We start from the raw sequence: 20142 nt of genomic DNA, 5'->3' as shown, positions 1-20142 counted from the left end.
ATAACCGAAGACCGTTAAATCTTTACTGACCCAAACCACCGAAGCACCAGAAATTACCCTCGTTACCCTCTTTTTGACGACAAAATAACACACAATTCCGAAGAGCGGACTCGAGACATCGCCATTTTGTAAATTGTTACGACTTTTGGGCGTTACTCATTTGCCAATACCGCCCAGAGCCTGCGGAAAAACAATGTCTGCGAAATATGATTCCTCTCGCAAAAGTTATTGGTATGCAATTTTTGCAGCTGGGTGTGATTCACAACTTATACACCAAGCAGCTAAAAATTGGAAACACAACAGACGACGTAACGACTCCAGCTCAAATTATTATAATTTATATCGTCTAATGGTTATTGACGATGCTAAATTGGTGATGGCATCACATTCAACGAAGTTCGAAGAAAATTCATATCTTTGATTACAGATATTAATTATTATGAATAAGCACACGGTATTGAATTGATCGACATTATTTCGATTAGATGATATCAATTAACTGTATAAATACTGTGGTGGTTTTAAATATCACATACATATATAAAAATGTATTTTTCTGAATTTAAAAAAATCCATACACGGCTTGAATTTATCATTACTAATTTATTGAACATGGATATAATTAAATTATTAGGCACTTGTGTGTATCGAATCCAATTTCGAGAATATTTGAACAAATTTGGAATATTCGATACACCTGCACTTGTCACGTGCGGGATAACCAGATTCTCTCAGGTAATAAATTACATTTTAATGTTGCAAAACATAATTATAAAAGCGTCAGAAATACGAGTGATTATATTATTAAAATTAATTGAAAGTAGTCATTTTTTCTTTGATGTACCGCTGCATTATATACAATGTGCCTTTTTCTGTTGTGAAATTAATGACAGCCATGGCCGTAACAACTAATAATCGCCAAACAATATAACGCTTTGTAATTGCCGAAATTCTAGAAATTACTCATATATCCTTGTTATCATTATGCATCTGTGTACTTTTTGATCAATAGGTGTTATCAATTTTTCTGCTCTTTCAAATCGATACGAACATTTATGATGAACTATACTTGAATCTATATAAGATTGTCATCGTTGTCATCGCCGTGAGACTCACTCAATACAATCCAAATGTCTCAATCTCAATATGGCGTAATTTATTCGTCGGATTGTTCTTTTCATCTCTACCGGACGTATCAATCAGATGCAATGATGTTCCGATAAACGTTTCGAATGATGAGGAATGTGGATCTGACTGTTTTATTTTTTACTTTTTCTCCAACTCTTTGTCCCTCCTCGGCAAATTCCCACTTTAACCTTGGTCAATCGCTACATCCGATACGTTTTTTTTTTTTGAAGACACTCGCGGATAGCTGACAAGACGTCAGTCAGATTAGGTTACAAAAGAGTATTGTTCGTTCGGCGGCAATTAAAGAGCGATTAGCTTCGGTGGATAACGAAGGAATGTTTTTCGGATGACAAGAGGTGAAAATGCTAATTCTTCATGTCACGCAACGGCCGGGCGTTGATGAGCAGAATATGAACATCGCCAGCTTAGGGTTATCTCATCTCATTACGGAGGCCACGGTACAAATCACCCAAAGCGCTCGGTTATGAAGACATTCCCAGACGGGAATCGACAACCTTTTACGCAATATTTTGAACGCTCAATTTAAAAAGTAACATGATAATATAACTTGACGTTTACTCAAAGTAACATTACACTTTATCTTTATAATGTTATGTAAGAATTTTTTGTAGTAGTAATTTGTGATATAGTAATGATGCATAGAACCTACTGTAATTTTTGATCACAAATTTAATATTTTATAGTTGATGGATAATTGTGCCAAGTTAAATAAATTAGACTATAACTAAAATAGTAGGAAAAAACTATTGATATTCGTAAACCGCTAGCGATTAATTGCTGGCGGTAAATTGCGGGTGATAAATTTTCCGGACCCCACCCTTCGGGCCGGTAAAGAAAAATGTGGGAAGATACTTTTGACTCATCAAATGAGCGTGTACCGGTGAAAATTATATTAGGTGTCCTAATTGTTTTTTTTTGCATTAAGTTTGGATCTCAAAACTGTTATGATGTGTACCATTTGATTGAATTCTAGCAATAAATTGATTTTTATTGTTTTAACCTATATGCAATAAATATTTTTGTATTATTTTTTTTGTTGAAATTACTTTTTTTAGTCAAGTATTCTTTCATTGTCGAAAACTACTTAAGAACTCAGGGTTCAAAGTGATAAGTGAATGACCAGCTGATATAAACATATCAATCAAAATTAATTTCTCAAGCATTTGTACCTTTAAAGCTACACGAAATTTGATGATTTTTAACTGAAAGTTGCATATTTTTAATGAACACTTAAAATGTTAATAATAAAAAACAAATATAATAATGTCTAAATTGTTAGAAAATCAGTTTATGTAAAAGTAAGATATTTTAATAGTTAAACTAACATATAGTTATAATATTAATATATTACAAACACACAAATTGAGAAAATAGCGAACGCGTCAGCTCTGACGCAATATGTCATGCGATTATAAATTTAATTATATTTTTCTCCCCGACACTTTAAGAACAATGAAATACTTAGAAATTTAGTTAATTTATATTTAAAATAAATTTAAAAAAAAAATTTACAAAAGCATATTCACACAATTGATGATATTTTTTATGATAAAATGGGATTTATGAAATATGTTTAAATTATCTTGAGTAGGAGAGGAAATAAAGATCTTTCAAATTAAGAAAAATATCAATAAAAAATGGTATTTTTACCTATCGTTTTTGGTATAATATAACTCAAAATTAAAATAACCCAATAAATTTCAATCTGGCATCAATCGAGTGAATCAACCGTTTCGCTGATTGATTTCAATTAAAAACATTTGACCGCTCGCGGTTCACGGGATGCTGGTGATGGACCCCTTTCTGTGAGAAACCGATGATAAGGCAACGCGGGAGATGGGCGGGGGGTGCGGGGAGGGGACCGGTCCAGACCAGTTTGGGCCTAATTACATTATTATTGTAATAACAGGACCTGAGTTGGTCCAAAGCGCACACGGACCGACTATAACCGTTTTACATGGACAACACAATTCAACCCCCTTCATTTCAATTATTGAAAAATTACTTCATCAATATCGAGATAATTATGTATTTTAAAAGGGTGTAACTTTGTAAGGGCATAAGTGTTGAAGATAGAAGCTATTTTCATGACAGTGCTACTTATGAGTAAATGTCGATGTAAAATTTTAAGACTAGAGGGGGAAAAGAGTCTTTGGAAAATCATCGATCAACGCCAGCGCTGTGGGAGAACCGATATCGAGTACTGAGATCGATTGAGCAATCACGACGACTTCCTGAAGACACGACACGAGCGCTCACGATTGGAGGAAATTGTTTTGTTTCGTCCGCAAGTCTTTGACCCTAACAGAGATATAGTCATGGAGCATTGAGCTCTAAAACGGACACTAATTGCTCACTTTTTAATTAACGAAATTCGGCAAGATATCATTAACGATAGCTTGAACGAGAAAAGGGATGTTCCAATCTAACGATCATAAAGTTGTAAAACGAGAATTACTACAATACTATGCCAATTATATAATTGGTACTGACACAAAAACAATCTTGAATCAATAAATAAACACCACAAGAAAACTGTCTCAAAAGAACGTATTTTTGCTTTCGTTTGTAGCATTGTGTCTTTGACTTTGAATGTGTATAGATACAGATATGTGAAATTATTACTATGGCTAAATATAAATATTTTGATGGCATGTTTTCTATTGATGTTGCTGGAAGATTTTGTCCACAGAAGCACAATATTAACTCATGAAATATGAGTAATTTCTGAAATTTCGGCAATTAAAAAGCGTTTTTTTTTCATTATTTTATTTGTCGGCTAATAGTTTTTATGACTATGATTATAACAAACAACGTTCAGAAAAAAGGCAAACTTCGCAAAACACTAAAAAATGCAGTGGTACATAAAATTAAAAATTACCAACTGCATTGTTGTAATACATAGTCACAAAAATATATATACCCAAATGTATTTTATTTTAAATAATCCACTACAATTATCCCTTCTCAGAAGTCAAAAATCCGCGTCAAAAGCAATAAAATCGTGTCGTCGCTTGATAATCTGGCGTTCACACTACGAAACTTATAATAATATTACAAATTAAATGAGGAACATATAAACCGAATTTGGACCAATAGGAGTGCGCAAAAAACAATTATCACCTCTCAGAAGTCAAAAATCCACGTCAAAAGCAATAAAATCGTGCCGTCGCCATCGCAGTGGGAACGCTCGTTGCCGAGCGTTCCCACTGCGACGGCGCCGACACGATTTTTTGCTTTTGACGTGAATTTTTGCCTTCTGAGAAGTGATAATTGTTTTTTGCGCTCTCCTATTGTCCAAAATTCGGTTAAAATATACTTTGATCAGCCCTCTTATATCAGAAGTCCATAGTAATATCGGTAAGGATAAGATAGCATATTTTTAAAACATAGTGTAATATTAAAATGCAGACAAACTACGGAGCAATATGTGAAACGTGAAGTCTGTTTGTACTTATTCTTCCGCTTATTTTGAGATAAGAGTTGGCTTAGCTTGTATTTTAGGCTTGACCTAATAAAAGTTCTTAACATATAATTAGTTTTAGAACTTTCATTAGGTTAGGTTTGGGTTTGAACAGCAAATGGACGTTTCTCAACTGTCAAATTGAGCTTCATATACATTTTAGAGCAGCATATCAGTTCAGTTATATTTTAGCTAATAGAAATATATATATCTACTGGTAAATATGTATTTGAACTTGACTGGTGAAAATATAACTTTACCAAAAAATACACATTAATGTAACATTTATACATCGGATGTAAATAAATAATGATAAGTATGTAAATAAATATATTACTACGTACATAAAAGTTGAAATCATATAATTGTACTAGCACCTGCCAGATAATTTATATTTTTATTGGTAAAAATATATATCTACTGGTGAAAATGTATTCCAATATGATTTTACTGAAATGATATTTTTTTTAAATATTTTCGGGATAGATTCGAGACTATTTTTTCTAAAATTTTTTATTATTATTATTTATTTATTTTGCTGCATTAAATCCAGTTGTCAAATTACTGATAATACAATCAATAAAATTCGTCCTTAAGTAATCGATCTGAAAATTCAGATCAAATACCTACATTTACTGCTACTAATTTACATTCGTTGAATATTTCCTCTCAAGTCTAATATTTTTTAAACGTTCCAGAAGCAATAAAGTCAACAATAATTTGCAAACAAATTTTAACACAAACATAGCCGCGTTAACAACTACAATCTGTCCCTTTGAACAATAATATTTTTGTGAAAATACTACCTAGAAAGTGGGTGCTTTTGAAGGCAATGTTCCACCCCTTTTATTTCTTGTATAATTTATACAAAAAAGGGCTAAAAGAACTTATACCTAAAATACACCAGTATATAGGTACATCTCAAACAACTGTAGTTTAATTCAGTTTCATTATTTGAGGTCGGTTTTTACTTTTTTTATACATATATTCTTGCTATGATTTTTTTCCAGAGTCGGACCCCTCTCGCTCCCTCTTATCGACAGACTTAGTCGCGACCACCCATAATCGTTGCGTCGAAATTAAAAGTCTCATAAAACCAAGTGAAACGTGATAAAGAATGGACGCTTATGCGTATCCGAGTGGACGTCCATTAAACAGTATCTATAATAATTCCCAATTTCAAATTTACTATAACAAAAACAAGGATCGGTGCCAAAAAACTTAGCTGAATATGTATCAAAACATAGCATTCAATAGAATGGAAACTTTGCCAATTGTAACGGTATCGAACCTACGCCAGATATATAATATACGTCAGAACACTACCATACTGAATCAATTTTACTACTTCATCCAGGACTACCATTTACTTGGCTGTCAATTTAGAATAACATGAGCTATGCCGAATCGTCTGAGATGAAAAGTAATTTCGCCTGAGTCCCAAGAGTGCAACTCAATATTCGATATGACTTAGAGACTACTTTGCAATTATAAAAATAAACGCTTGCACCGTAAGTTGACGCAACTGTACAGAACCAAAAGTGGAAGCTGAAATTAAAGAGATAATATTTAAAAATTAAGATTATTGCGTGGATGGAAAGCGAGAGATTATTTTAAGTAATTGGCACACAAATGAAACGGTGTTTAATCGTGAGATGTGCTTAAATATGCTGAAAATAGTGGAGAATGTTTTTTGTGTGTAATAAAAGCAAGTGCGATAATTGGTTATGTAATAATGAGCAAAAATAAAAAGCTTATGGGTTTCAAAGTTACCTGTGATTTTTAGGATAGTTTTAGCTTTAAAGGTTGTAATATATAGTCCATAAAGTCTATACTTGTGACCTAGAGGCCGAGGGTTCGAATTATTATTAAAAACTGGCCTTAGCTGAAAGAAATGCCTTCTATTGATTGTAAATTATAATACAACATAATAAGATGTCACCGAATCTCAGACTGAAAAATCTTGTGATTCAATATTTCTGATTGACTTAACTAGTTGGTACAGATTTACCACGTTTTAACACATTGGGCTTACGCTTTAACATTTTTTTAGATATATGTATACAAATATTTACATAATAGGACATGTACACTCAGTGTACATCACAGTAAAGTAAGTGTTAAAAAAATATATTTACTGTAATGTTTATATTGTACTCAAAAGTTTGGCCATCTCTGTTTTATAGCATATACCAGTCCGATATTACAACTCGCTAATAGCCGTTAGTGCTTTTCGTGGGTCACTTATCAAACATTTCTCAATGAAGACTAGTTTTCTTATCTTATTGAAAGAGAGCAAAAAAAAAACAAGTCCAATTGAAAGACAATAATTCGTCATAGTAGAGTGGGACAAAAATAACAGCGGCGCATTCCAACGGCAGCTTTAAGGACAATGGCGAAAATTGAAATTCGGCAAGTGTACATACTGTCCATTTGCATGCGGATAGCCATCGGACTACAACACGTAGTGTTGGCGGCAGAAAGCCAAAAGAACCGAGGTGATAAATGGTCCAAATGAGGTGTCTCCGTCGACGATCGACGGATGTCCTGTCGACGTGTTTCCTTCTACTAATCTTGAGAGGCCAAGAGGAGAGTAGAAGAAGCAAGGGAGGCATAGGTAAGGACCGAGCGTTGTGGGTGATGAATGCCAAGCGAGGTGGCGCTGTATCTTAGCACGACATCAGAGAGACCGGTGACCGAGGTCGATGTGCGATAGGGTCACAAATGGCCAGGTTTGTTCAGGACGAACTCGGATCGAATGTGGGAAAGGTTCTGTGAGATTCGAGCTGAATTAGCATTTTGCGTCTGTGGTTAAAAGCAATTATTGAGTTGTAAATACGTTTAATCGTGGATTGCTAATGCTCAATCATATCATTTGTTGGGAATATCTGGAAAGATCTGAGTACCACCGTCCTTCAAAGTGAGACAAAGAATATTCTGAATAACTATGACTATGGCAATCATTGAGCAGCTCTAGATTGAGGATAAACTACAAATAATATACCTGAAGAGTGTTAATACTTACATAGAACAGGTGGAAGAGAATCTGCTGCTGAATAATTTGGATCTATCAAAACTTTAATTGCCAGTTGGGCTAAAATAAATCACGTGATAAGACTGTTAAGTAAGTAATTCATAAAAAAAACTGATGGTAAAAGTTCCCCAAGATAGAGACTTGAATCCAACGAGAGAACAAGGTGTTCCAAAACATCAGAAAACCACTTTTTCGTACAAAAATTCGTGTCAAACTCAGCATCTCGAACCCAGCACGCGTTTTTACACAACACCCAACACCCAGATAACATCCGCGCTCATGCAATATTCAATAGCCGAGTCGTACTCCATTCAATTTGAACACTTGAAAACGTTGTATGGCCGTTGACTGACAGGTACAGAAGCCACGCTAGCAATATTGATGGATAGCCTTTATCGTCACGTTCCATCCACTGACATTTTGGCATTGGTCTCATAAGCCCGAAACACCGGCTTCCTTGCATACCTCCAAAAATCACTCCGAGACTCCAGGAGAAGATCCTTCGTGAATTTTGAACGATCCAACTTCCTCGATAGCGCGCATTTGAAATCTTGCCAATCGTTGTTGTGAATTTTGACTAGCGCAATTGGTTTTAATTAGGCAATTTAGCGACTGGATGGGATTTGATTCGGGACATAAATTGAGGCACGTACTGTATAGCGACGGATTTATGTCATCCGGTGGTGCTGCAAACCAAGAATGAGCCCCTATGCCACAACTTGGATGTTAACCCTTTGAAAAGAGAGGAAGACCTCCCCTGTATTGTGGGAGGATGATAATGCCAGCTGGGTTTTAGAGGTGTCTTTGTTGATAAAACAATGGTTCGATCGCTGTTAGTAGTGGTTCTTTTGAATGACGCCATCAATAAAATATGGTCGTAAAATAACTGATATAGATAAATAATAAATATATACTAAAGCTAACGACAAATTTTATAGTTCTACCTTTTAATATTAAACTGTGAAACGATATCTATGAACACAAAGATAAGATAATTTGATTTACATATAAAAACACACACAGTAGCATTTTTCAATAAGTCATATTTAGATTTAATTTTTATTTAAAATAAAAAACTTTTTTTTTAAATAAAAATTTTCGCTAAAATCCAATAAATTTTTATGCGAAACTCTACTGTTTGCAATCTTTGTTGTGTGGAATTCGTGTGCGCAATTTTTATATGCGCAATAATCACCGAATCGAATTTGCTATAGTTTATTCTAACACAAATCATTTACCTAGCTGACTAATAATAATTATAATGGCGCACAACTAGCGGTAAAAAGTAATAAAAACGATAATAGCAAAAAAACTATCTTCAGTAATTTATATACGAGGTAATACATTTTTAAAAACTATTTTTACGAAAAATATTTAAAAATTTTTGCTTTGGAATTTAAAATTCTACTGTCTGTGAATGACCAGTAATTCTGGACGCGTAGTTTGCGTTTGATAGTAAAGCATTAGCGACGCCTTTTGTCACGCTTGTCGATTTCTATTTTTGTAAATTTAGCATTTAACTGTGCAATTGTGAAGGCCTTTAAATTATGACATTGCGGTTAAAAGTCGCAGATTAACTATTAGGGAGAGTTCTGAAGAAGTTGTTAGTATGTACTAGTATGTACATTTTTGTTATGAAACGAACATTACCCAAATTTGTTTCAACAAAAATATCATCGAAAAGTCGACTTTGAAATGCTCCAACATAATATAAACCAGTAATATGGGTTTGAATCTAATGTGCACTTTTAGTTTTACAATTTGTATCCAGTCTAGAAGATCGAAATTAATAATAAATGCATAATTATAATTCCGATCGATCATCACGGATTAGGTTTTCCTATATTTTCCTAATCTCACGGATGAATATCATGATGATTAATTAAAATCGTGCTAGGTCGTACATATTATGTATAAAAAATTGTAATAATAAGATCTTTAAGCTTAAAAAAAAAATAAAGCGCGCTAAATAGCGAATACAAAAAATCACGTCCAGTTCGATCGAAGGTTAAGGTTCACTTTTCTGTACGGAATTATTCAGGAGAGGGCAATTTTTATTCGATAAAAAAAGTAACATTTAGAATTCTTTTTTTGGTAAGGGTTACTGATAATATTATATATTTTTTTTACTCACTGAAGTAGAATAGGATTTATTTTTACGCTAGTTGGTAGGATATAACAGCTATTTTTGGGCGACTGTTAATGAGGATAGCGCAATGTGCAGAAAAGAGAAAATTTACAACATTATCCAAAAAAATATAGAGCAGTCGGAAGGACACACTACTTCCTATTTTGTATAATACAACTCAAGAATCTATAGTCCGTCCAAGATGTTAACGCTCATCATCGTTGTGTTGGAAATAAGGGTGCGTGTACACATGCATGCATACATATACAGTTTTCCGCGAATTTGTTTACACCGATAGGAGAACGATACCAGTACTAAATCAGGGCTGTTTTAATGGACCATACGTTGGAAATTGAATTAAAAATTATAATATGTTATATTTTTATTTTGTAATCAATAGAACAATTCCTGTAATATTCTATTGGTATTTTTTAAAAATATTATATTAAACAGATGTTCAACCTGTGATTCCAAAACTGCTTATGTACATAAATAAATAAAATAAGTAAGAAAGTGATATTTTACAGTAACTTCAACAAATTAAATAAAAATAGGAAAAATTAATTGAACGTTAAATTTCACATGGTCACCCTATTATATTCTCTCACCAATACTGTAGCAATGAGCGTTCATATCTTGGACGGACTGTACATCTCTATTGCATCAACAACCAAGATTTTCAGTTTCTCAAATTTATTTTCAATATATTTTTTATCATGATAACGCACCGGCGCACACGTGAGTTTTTGGCTAAGAACAACACCGTCGTGATGCCGCAACCACCGATTCATCAGCGACTTTTTCCTGTTTCTACAAATAAATAAAATATTGAAAGGATAACGTTTTGTAACCATAGATAAGATAAGTTTATTGTACAAGAGTACACATAATATTTTAGTCGAAATTTAATACTCTAATGAAATTAAATATATGCTATGATGAATCATGGTTTAAAAAAACTGCTGCGTTATAGACAATAGTGATTTCTTAAAATAAAAAACGTCTTCATGAACATTCTATACTCTACCGCTATAAACACTCAGGTATTTCTATCACGAAACAACGGGGTGCCGATAGTTTCTATTCACACAGTGTTCCTAAACACTCCATAGAAATAATAATTTTTCAACGCGCGTAATTGTAATGATGTCAATTAGCATACATTAGCGTATTTTTTGATTGATGCGATAAGATCAATGAATCTATTCTCATCTTAACTTTATAAAGTATTCATTTTCAACCAGTCTAAAAATGGTCATGTCAAAAAATTACGATTTAGGCGGTTCCGGTGTAACGTGTGAAAGGAGCGGAAGCGCCAATTGCCTATATGTGCCTAAAATACCACACAAGAAACGCCAGATATGCCAGAAAAGCCATAAAATTGAATCATTATAAAGCTGGCTGTCTTCGGGCGCATGGAGTTGTCAATTTCGACAATTTAACACAAAACTACGGCCTGTAAACAATGGGGCGACGCGGGTATTTTTTCCGAGAAGTCCCAACGGCGTCCAGCGGAATACCTGAGATTGTAAAAGGTCCTTCTCATTGTCCTGGCTGAATAAATCTGCGCTTGGAAAGCTGCAGGTAGAAACCTCCCACCTACCACCGGAGCAAGGCCGCGATATTTTTCAAGGCAAATTTACGAAAATGATCGAATCTCTCGTTAGCGCACACACAAAGGCCACACCAGCGGCTACCGGAGTTTCCGATGGGTGGAACACATAACAAAGATATTGAAGAAGTAAAAATAAATAAATAGGAAAAAATGATGATGGGCATAAATGCATGACAACGCAGAGGAGAGACGGTGAAAAAGCGGCCGAGACGAATCTTCTTCTTTTACATCGATAGTCAACATTTTTTTGTTGAGAGCGACATCGCGATGTATTGTCTGTATGTATACTTTTCCGAACCATATGAACATAAATTATTTTTAAAGAATATTAAAAAATATAGGCACAATTCTACAGCTAGTACATACAACTAAATTTTCAAACAATTTAGAGTAGATGAAGACAGGACATCAATTAATTCAAGTGGATGCCATTTTTATGTACTTAAAAAAAACATAGTTTGTTATGGCATTTTTATTAGTTACTATTATTTAAGAGATTGCCGTCAATTCCTGAGTGGCTATCTGTCAATAGAGTTCTACAAGATCACAATCTGTGACCACTGTTGTTTCTATTTTTCATAAGCAATATAGATATGACCAGAAGAAACTTGAACATTTTCTTCAAATTTAACAAATTAAATTTCATATAATATTTTTGAAAAAAAACTTTTGAAGACATTTACGACAATAAACCAATCCATCCGGCAAAGACTATATAAGTGTGTAAAAAAAGTATTATTTTATTTTACAGATAATTTTTGGCGAAAAAATGTTTTTAAACCGCGTAAAATGAAGTATAATATAAGAGAACAATTTAAATGAGCCATATATAAAATAATTGTTCCATAAAACGAATTTTTTGCGCAATATTGTTGGTTGTGCGAGCGAGCGAACATTGGTCAGAACGTGAACACCCCATGAATAACCCTTTGCAACGAATCTATTTAAAAGGAGAATTATATAAATTGACAACAATATTTATCTTACATAAATGCATAAACAGTTCATTTATGGAACAAAATATTTATTTATATGAATATATCTTTTAAAATAATTCCCTGTTTAATAAAAAAAACATATTTTATATTATAAAACATTTTTACCCTCTATATTTTTTGCTGCAGAATTTTGTTTAACGAATTTTAAAAAATCCATTTTGAAACAATACGAATCAATTCTTAAAAATCTACTAATTTTGTGTATTTTTGTTTTATTTTTCGAGCTATAATATCCCCGAGGTTATTAACTTATATTAAATCTATCGCTGTACCCTGACAGGCGTGAGCCCAATGCGTTACAACGGGCAAATCTGTATCAACTGAGTAAGTCAATCAGACATAATGAATACCTACAAAAGAATTAGCCACCAGACTGAAAATCTATATTATTAATTAAAAATTATTATGTTTTTCGGTTCTTGCCGCTGTCGGGGCTCAAACCCTCAACCTCAAGTTACTAGTCTGAGACGTTACGGAGTTTGAGGTAATTTACTTTGTGACCGACTTCTAGGTCAGTCACAAAGAGTATATATAATAATAGAGGCATATTGTTTTTTGAGGTTATGTGAACTATCATTAGAGACTAAAATATTTTAATTTAATCTAACTTTTAATGATATTTTGAGTCAGTGTTGATTGACTTTTTCTATAATGGATCAAAAACCTGCATTTTAAAAGGGCGTAACACTTCAAGAACATATTGTCCTTCAAACACGATGTTTAAAATATGGGTTGCTGAAATAAAACATGGAGAGGAAAGCATTGAAGATTAGCATGCAATTGGACTGCCACCATTGAAGAAAACGTCGATTTAATTCATGACATGATCATGGCAGTTAAGCGAATTGACTTCTTACATATCTTATGAACAGTGGCGTGCTGTCCATACATGCGGTAGATTCAAAACGTCACCAGCATGCACGGTTGATGGCGAGCGACTCAGCCGTTACATGTGATCGTGCATGCTGGTGACGTTTTGAATCTACCGCATGTATAGACGGCACGCCACTGCTTATGAATGAGTTCAAAACATTTTGAGCAATCCACGGGCTTCTGTCTATTGATCAGAACTGACATGCTGCTGCTGATATTCTTATGGAATAATCTGTTACTACCGACAAGACATGGTTAAAAGCAATATTCAAAACACAAAAAAAAACAGTGGTAATGTGCTTTTTTGGACCCCGAATAAAATATTTATAATAAAGACAATACTACCCTTACATAACGACGTAAAACTTTCTAGCACACATATCATCAATTGCGATTGTTTAAATTTATAGGTGTGGCTTTGAATTGTTACAATATCCTCCCATCATCAAAAAACACCCGAGAGAACAACGGCTTTCGTCCACCATAACGGAGTATTTTGATGAATCATTTTATCAAACTGGAATCATGGTATTAACGAGTTCTGCGATACTTCACACTATATCGATTCTAGTCAAAATGTATCTATATATAAATATAAAAATAAATATTAATAGCACAGGCTACGTATCCCTACGTTCAGTGATAATAACACTGTCGTTCAAGCAATATAAACGCATGAGCGATCTCGCCGTACATGTACGGTGGTGCAACCTTCACCTCTGTCAGTTATTTATGTACGTATATAGCTGAATTTTCTTACTGTAATTTATTTCTAAATAAAATAATACCAATAAATGAAGGAGTAAGAAATAAATAAACATATAAACCTAATATAGAAAAGTCGTAAAATAAATTAAAGTAATAAAACGTTGAAAGCCGTTGGTTTTTTGCTAATAATAATTTAAATAATTATGGAAAAAATCTAATAAATTAACTCACTGCTGAAAAGGTTGAGCCGTGCAGCGAGGATTTGTTCCATTCATAAAATAAAAATGAATACCTATATACCATATTGCATTTAATAACCATGTGTACTAGAATATTTTTTTAGAAATGTATACATGCGTGCAATGCAAGCGAGACTAACAAATATGCCAATTAGTTATTTTAAATAAAAAGTTATCGCAACTCGAAAGAAAATTAAATTATTTTGGTTTCTTTCCAAGATATGCTACATACATCATTAATTATATTTTATTTTTAAATTGCAATTCTTTCGTGATATTGAATAAATAAAACTATTTTAAAACGACACACAACGAAACATTCACATCGTTCACACTAAAAATTATATTATTTTCTTTGAAACTTTTAAATACCAAAAAATAGCTAAAAGCATTTCTTGAAAGTTCGCAGATTGTAAATCAAACGAGGCAATTAACGGTCTATCTAAAAGCAAAATGTTTTATGTACATCTCGGCCGTAAAATTCCAACTATAAAATTTTACGCCTTCAATAAGCATAAAAAAATATATTTATATGTAAAAAAATATGTTTTCTATATACAAAGCATAAAAATGTGAACGTTTTATATTTATAATATTTCTTCAAAACATATCTTTGAGCATACATAATAACGATGCTATTGACCCCGAAGTTTTAACTCAACTAATTAGCGTCGAGTCAAATTACTCGACATAACATCGTTCATAATTCGTCGTTAAAATTAAATTAACCGAATCAGATCAGATATAACGTCGAGAAGAAACTGCAGTTAAACAACATGAAAATAAAACGGTTCGCGACCCCTGCCACTTTTTTTTTGATAACTCAATTCATCCTCTCCGACCAACAGCATCATCCATGATGAAATTACCTTTTTTATTATTCTTCTTTGACTTCACAAGACCAAAAACGAATCTAACGACCAACTAACTGACAAGTTAAATTACTAACCTTATTAAAAATTGATGCGGTTAATCGTAACCATCGTATGCACATAATTAACTGCGACGCGGCCTAATCGTAAACCTGTGACTGATTACTAAGATTTCATGTGATAATAAATACACCAAAAACGATAACGTGCAAATATGCAAAAACGCATCAAGAAGTAATCAACGTTGATTGTGCCGAAGGCAGTAAAAGTAAAGTATTTAAATGTTCATTAACTGTAAATTTATTTAATGCGAATATAACCAAATCTACTTCATCAATTTAACTGCAGCTTTACTGACAGAAATAAAAAATTATGTATAATTTTAGGTTTTAAATTACAATTTCATATATTATTTAATTAGGTGTACTATGAAGTTATGTTAAGAAGATTTCTTTGTTTATAACATGAAAATTTTGCCTCACGCATACGATGTAAAACTGCAAGATAATACTTATTGAAAATACCGCGTTATAAAATAACAAAACAGTGAAGAAACCCTTAACATTCAATCGAACTTGACGTGCTTTTTTGGTCATAGCCATCACTGTTATAAAAAATAAGCAACAACGTTCCAGGCGGAAGGGAAGCAAAAGTTGGCTAGTAAGTGGTTGTTATTTTAATATATCGATTTCATTAAATAGACAAACATTTTTCTAGTCTCTGAATAGAATCTACGCCAAAAGCAATAAAATTGTGCCGTAGCAGTGGAATCGCTCAATTATCTAGTGTTCATATTGAGACTTTTCATAACAATATTAAGACTAGAACCAGATGAAGCATATCTAAACCGATTTTTGACCAATAGAAGAGCGCAAAAAACAATTATCCCTTCTCAGAAGCAGGAAAATCGCGTAGGCGTCGTCGCAGTGGAACGCTCTGTAACGAGTAGTGAAAATAACAATAATATTTTTGCGCATGGTAGAACGCATTGTTTATCGCGCATTCTTTTTACACAAAAGAGTACATTTTCTGCTACTTATGGGTGCTTACGAGTGACGTACGTGCTAATAGTGGTCCCTAAAATATTACCGCAATGGTTCAATCTCAAAATATCTCATGCCCATGTTGTTTAATTGTTGATTTCATTAAGAGTATTAAATAACATTAATTTTTCTGGCCAAATTCAAAGAGGTGGGCTAATGGCGCTAACCCCCCTCCCCCCCCCCCCGTCATAAAAGATGTCTGCTTAAAAACCACGTCAAAATACATAAAATCGTGCTGTCGCAGTGGAAACGCTCGATTATCTAGTGTTCATAGGCTTTTAATAACAATATTACGACTTACAATAAGTGAAAATCGAATGAAGAATATCTAAACCGAATTTCGACCAATAGGAAAGCTCAAAAAACAATTATCACTTCTCAGAAGTCAAAAATTCACGTCAATAGCAATAAAATCGTGTCGGCGCCGTCGTAGTGGGAACGCTCGGTAATCTGGCGTTCACACTACGACTCTTATAATAATATTAAAAATTAAATGAGGAGCATATAAACCGAATTTTGACCAATAGGAGTGCGCAAAAAACACTTATCACTTCTCAAACGTCAAAAATCCACGTCAAAAGCAGTAAAATCGTGCCGTCGCCGTCGCAGTGGGAACGCTCGTTGCCGAGCGTTCCCACTGCGACGGCGCCGACACGATTTTATTGCTTTTGACGTGAATTTTTGACTTCTGAGAAGTGATAATTGTTTTTGCGCTCTCCTATTGACCAAAATTGGGTTTGAAAATACTTTGATCAGTCGTCTTATATCAGAAATTCATAGTAATATGGGCAAGGGTAGCTATAATATTTTTAAAACAGTATAATATCGAAGTGCAGAGAAACTATGGAGCAATATGCAAGATGTTTGTATTTTTTCTTCCGCTTATTTTATCTGAGATTTTATATTTTGAACTTATATACTGTATATTTTGCGCGCTAATGAAATTATATGCTGCTCTAAAATGTCTATGAAACGTTCATTTGGTGTTCAAACCCAAACCTAATTTACATGAATTAACCGAACCCAACTTATTATAATTATAACTTTTATTAGGTCAAGTTGGGTTTAGTTAATTCGTGTAGATTAGGTTTGGGTTTAAACAGTAAATATACGTTTCGCAACTGTCGATATTTTAGAGCAGCATATAATTTCACTAGCGCGCATTAAATTATATTTTCGCTAATATAAACATATATATACTGGTGAAATTGTATTTGGACTACACTAATAAAAATATAACTACATCGAAAAATACACATTCACTGTAACAGTTATACATTGCATTAAAAAATAATGATAAGTATGTAAATGTCAATATTTTCACTGGTAAATATATATCTACCCGTGAAATTTGTTTCAATATGATTTCACTGAAATGGCATATTTAAAAAAATATTTTCGTGATAAGTTCAAGACCGTTTTTATCAGATTTCCTTTCAGTGATAATCCGACAATTTCTGGTATAAAATCAGGGACGTCATCTCAGCTCTTTCTAGAGGGGCGGGGGGGACAAAAATTTCTATAATTACTTGCATTTTTCTGGCTAAATTCAAGGGGGCGGCACTAAATATATTACATTAGTTGAGAAATCCATTGAGATAACTCTAGAAAATTCGGTAAGGTATTCGAAAAAGTAATAAGTGGTGTATTTAAATTTGACAGTAATAAACAATTCGATTAATATATGAAACTTGATTGAAATCATTATATAGTGTGTATAATATTATATTATATGGTGTTATTGCTCCGCTATAACCAATAAAAACAACAGCCATTCAACTGGCAATATAAAAGATATGCAGAAATGTTAATTATGAATACTTCAGCAGATTATATTATCATCTTTCAAATGACACAATTTGCATACATATTAATTTGATACATTGCCTTGATGATTCATATACAATATAAATCTAATTCCATGAAAACCCTACACCTGTGGTGTTGAACATTGCAAATTTTAACATGATATATATATAGTGCATCGATATCTTAAAAGCAAATTTACATTAGAACAATACGGTATCGATATCAAGTGAAAAAGTTTGTGTAAATTAATAAAATACACTCGAGCTAACATGTGTACATTGAAGTTGAAACAATATTACTATGGTAAATATTTACACACAATCGATCATCAAGTGTGTGTATGTATATTGGCTCAATATTTAAACAAATAAACTAACTGATTATTGTAACAATATCCAATTCGGCAATACACCTTTAATCTCCCATCCCATTGTTTATTGCGTCCGCGGCAATAAACTAGTGAACATTATGTATTCTGATGACTCAATTATATATTAAAAATTTACGACATAATTAAAATGTGTACAAGAGAGTCGGACCTGTGTATGAACAAAGTAGCCTTATTAAGTTTACGACGGGCCTGGCCAGGGCCGGTTCTCGGTTTATGGCCAGAATTATGGGGAAAACGAGTCTTCGTGGCCGAGGCGCTCTTTAACAACCTTACAAAATGGCGACCGACAACCCCCTACCACTGCGACCAATCGTAACACGGCGGAAAAGCGAACGAATCAATTCAATTTCAACGGTACAATAAATAAAATAATTCAAAATTTAATATAAAGCAATTCAAATTTTAATATAAATAGTAAAACAATATTTTTTAAATCCATATAAAAAGAAATACAAATCAGATAATGTTGCTGTACATGTGCATAAAAACAAGTGTTTCTCAATATGCGGCCCTCGGACTCGCAGCGTAGATTTAAAATATTTTAAAGGCCTTCAATTAAAATTCGAATTTCATTGTTTATTAAATCACATAAAGGCAATGCATGACAGATAACGCTGATGCTGTAATATACGATGCGCATATAACCATAAACAATACGTGTAAACAACGTTCCTCAAGTTTTAGTTCGCGGAAAGTTCGCGGAACCCCTGTAACATTTCATCAATATATACATAGATATATAAACACAGAATAAACCTTTGAGTACCGCAAAGATCTATTCTGTGGTTATATACGAACGAAAAAAAGTTTAAGAAGAGATTCAAATTCAAATGAATTTTAAATCGCAATAAAAACAAATAAACAATTGAAATTAAATTTAAATTGCAATAAAAACAAACGAACTGTAGCAATTGATATGCTGCAATGATTCGATGTGTGCATACACGATGTGTACACTTATTTGTACAGTAAATTTGTATGTGTTTACACAAATATTTGCGCGAGGGGCCAACGGCGCGACCCGACGGTAAACACTAAAATCACGTGTACAATACACCTGTGCATCGAAAGTAAACAATAGTGATCTACATTACTATTTACATATCCCATCTAATAATGAAATAACGCAATTGAATAAATATGTGTATCTATTTGACACGATGTTTTGGGTTAGATTTTTTAGTTTGTGAATTATCTTAGGGATCTAACCTAAAATCAGTCGTAGAACTGATTACAGACCTGCGTCGTTATGTCGCACAAGAGTACAATATCGAAAATAAAAATAAATCAAAATGTTTTTTACATTGTAATCAGCGGGAAATTCCTTCGTTTTCACTGTTTGTTCACAACACATGTTTCACTAGTATCACTACCGATTGTTTTGAGACGCATCATAGTTTGATGTGATAATATTCCGTGTGCACTATACAGCGGGGACCAAAAGTTTGCGTGGGACGGAATGCGACGCGACAGACCGTCGACGACAGCGGCACGGAGACATGTGCGGCTATTGGAGTGGGGACGGAGAGGGGGCTGCGGGGGCGGGCGACGCAGATTCCAACTTAATCTTGTGGGAACGATGAGGGTAGAGGGGCGCGGGGTGATAGCCATCGACAACCGTTGGATACGTCTGGAACGATTTCAACTCACAATATCTAAAATCCACATATTAACTATCGGCAAAAACTCTCGTTCCGTGAGCTTTGGCGTCATGAATTTTGCACAGATTTTAATGCTAGCGAGCGGATTAATTATTTAAAACAATTTTATTAGATAGTCTAGATTATATATTATTAAGCCAAGTATATTATATTTATTAT

The 20142-nt window shown here is 33.4% G+C and overlaps 1 protein-coding gene across 3 annotated transcripts in view; it reads right to left on the bottom strand.

Annotated features, from left to right (window-relative positions):
* Window positions 1-19827, bottom strand: part of ci (transcriptional activator cubitus interruptus) — a 113109-nt gene extending 93282 nt beyond the window's left edge. For 2 of the 3 annotated variants that reach the window (XM_088184400.1, XM_088184402.1), the window contains exon 1: window positions 19626-19827. The gene's annotated coding sequence lies outside the window, so the exon portion shown is untranslated. Of the gene's footprint in view, window positions 1-19561 lie in introns of all 3 variants that reach the window. The other variant, XM_088184401.1, reaches the window with a different exon arrangement.
* Between the last annotated feature and the right edge of the window lie 315 nt (window positions 19828-20142).

The sequence above is a fragment of the Plectrocnemia conspersa genome, unplaced genomic scaffold, assembly GCF_051122295.1.
Source record: "Plectrocnemia conspersa isolate PC_06_02 unplaced genomic scaffold, ASM5112229v1 ptg000004l, whole genome shotgun sequence".
NCBI classification, from domain to species: domain Eukaryota; kingdom Metazoa; phylum Arthropoda; class Insecta; order Trichoptera; family Polycentropodidae; genus Plectrocnemia; species Plectrocnemia conspersa.
The sequence above is the reverse complement of the archived record's forward strand: the minus strand, read 5'-3'. Positions and strand labels throughout refer to the sequence as shown.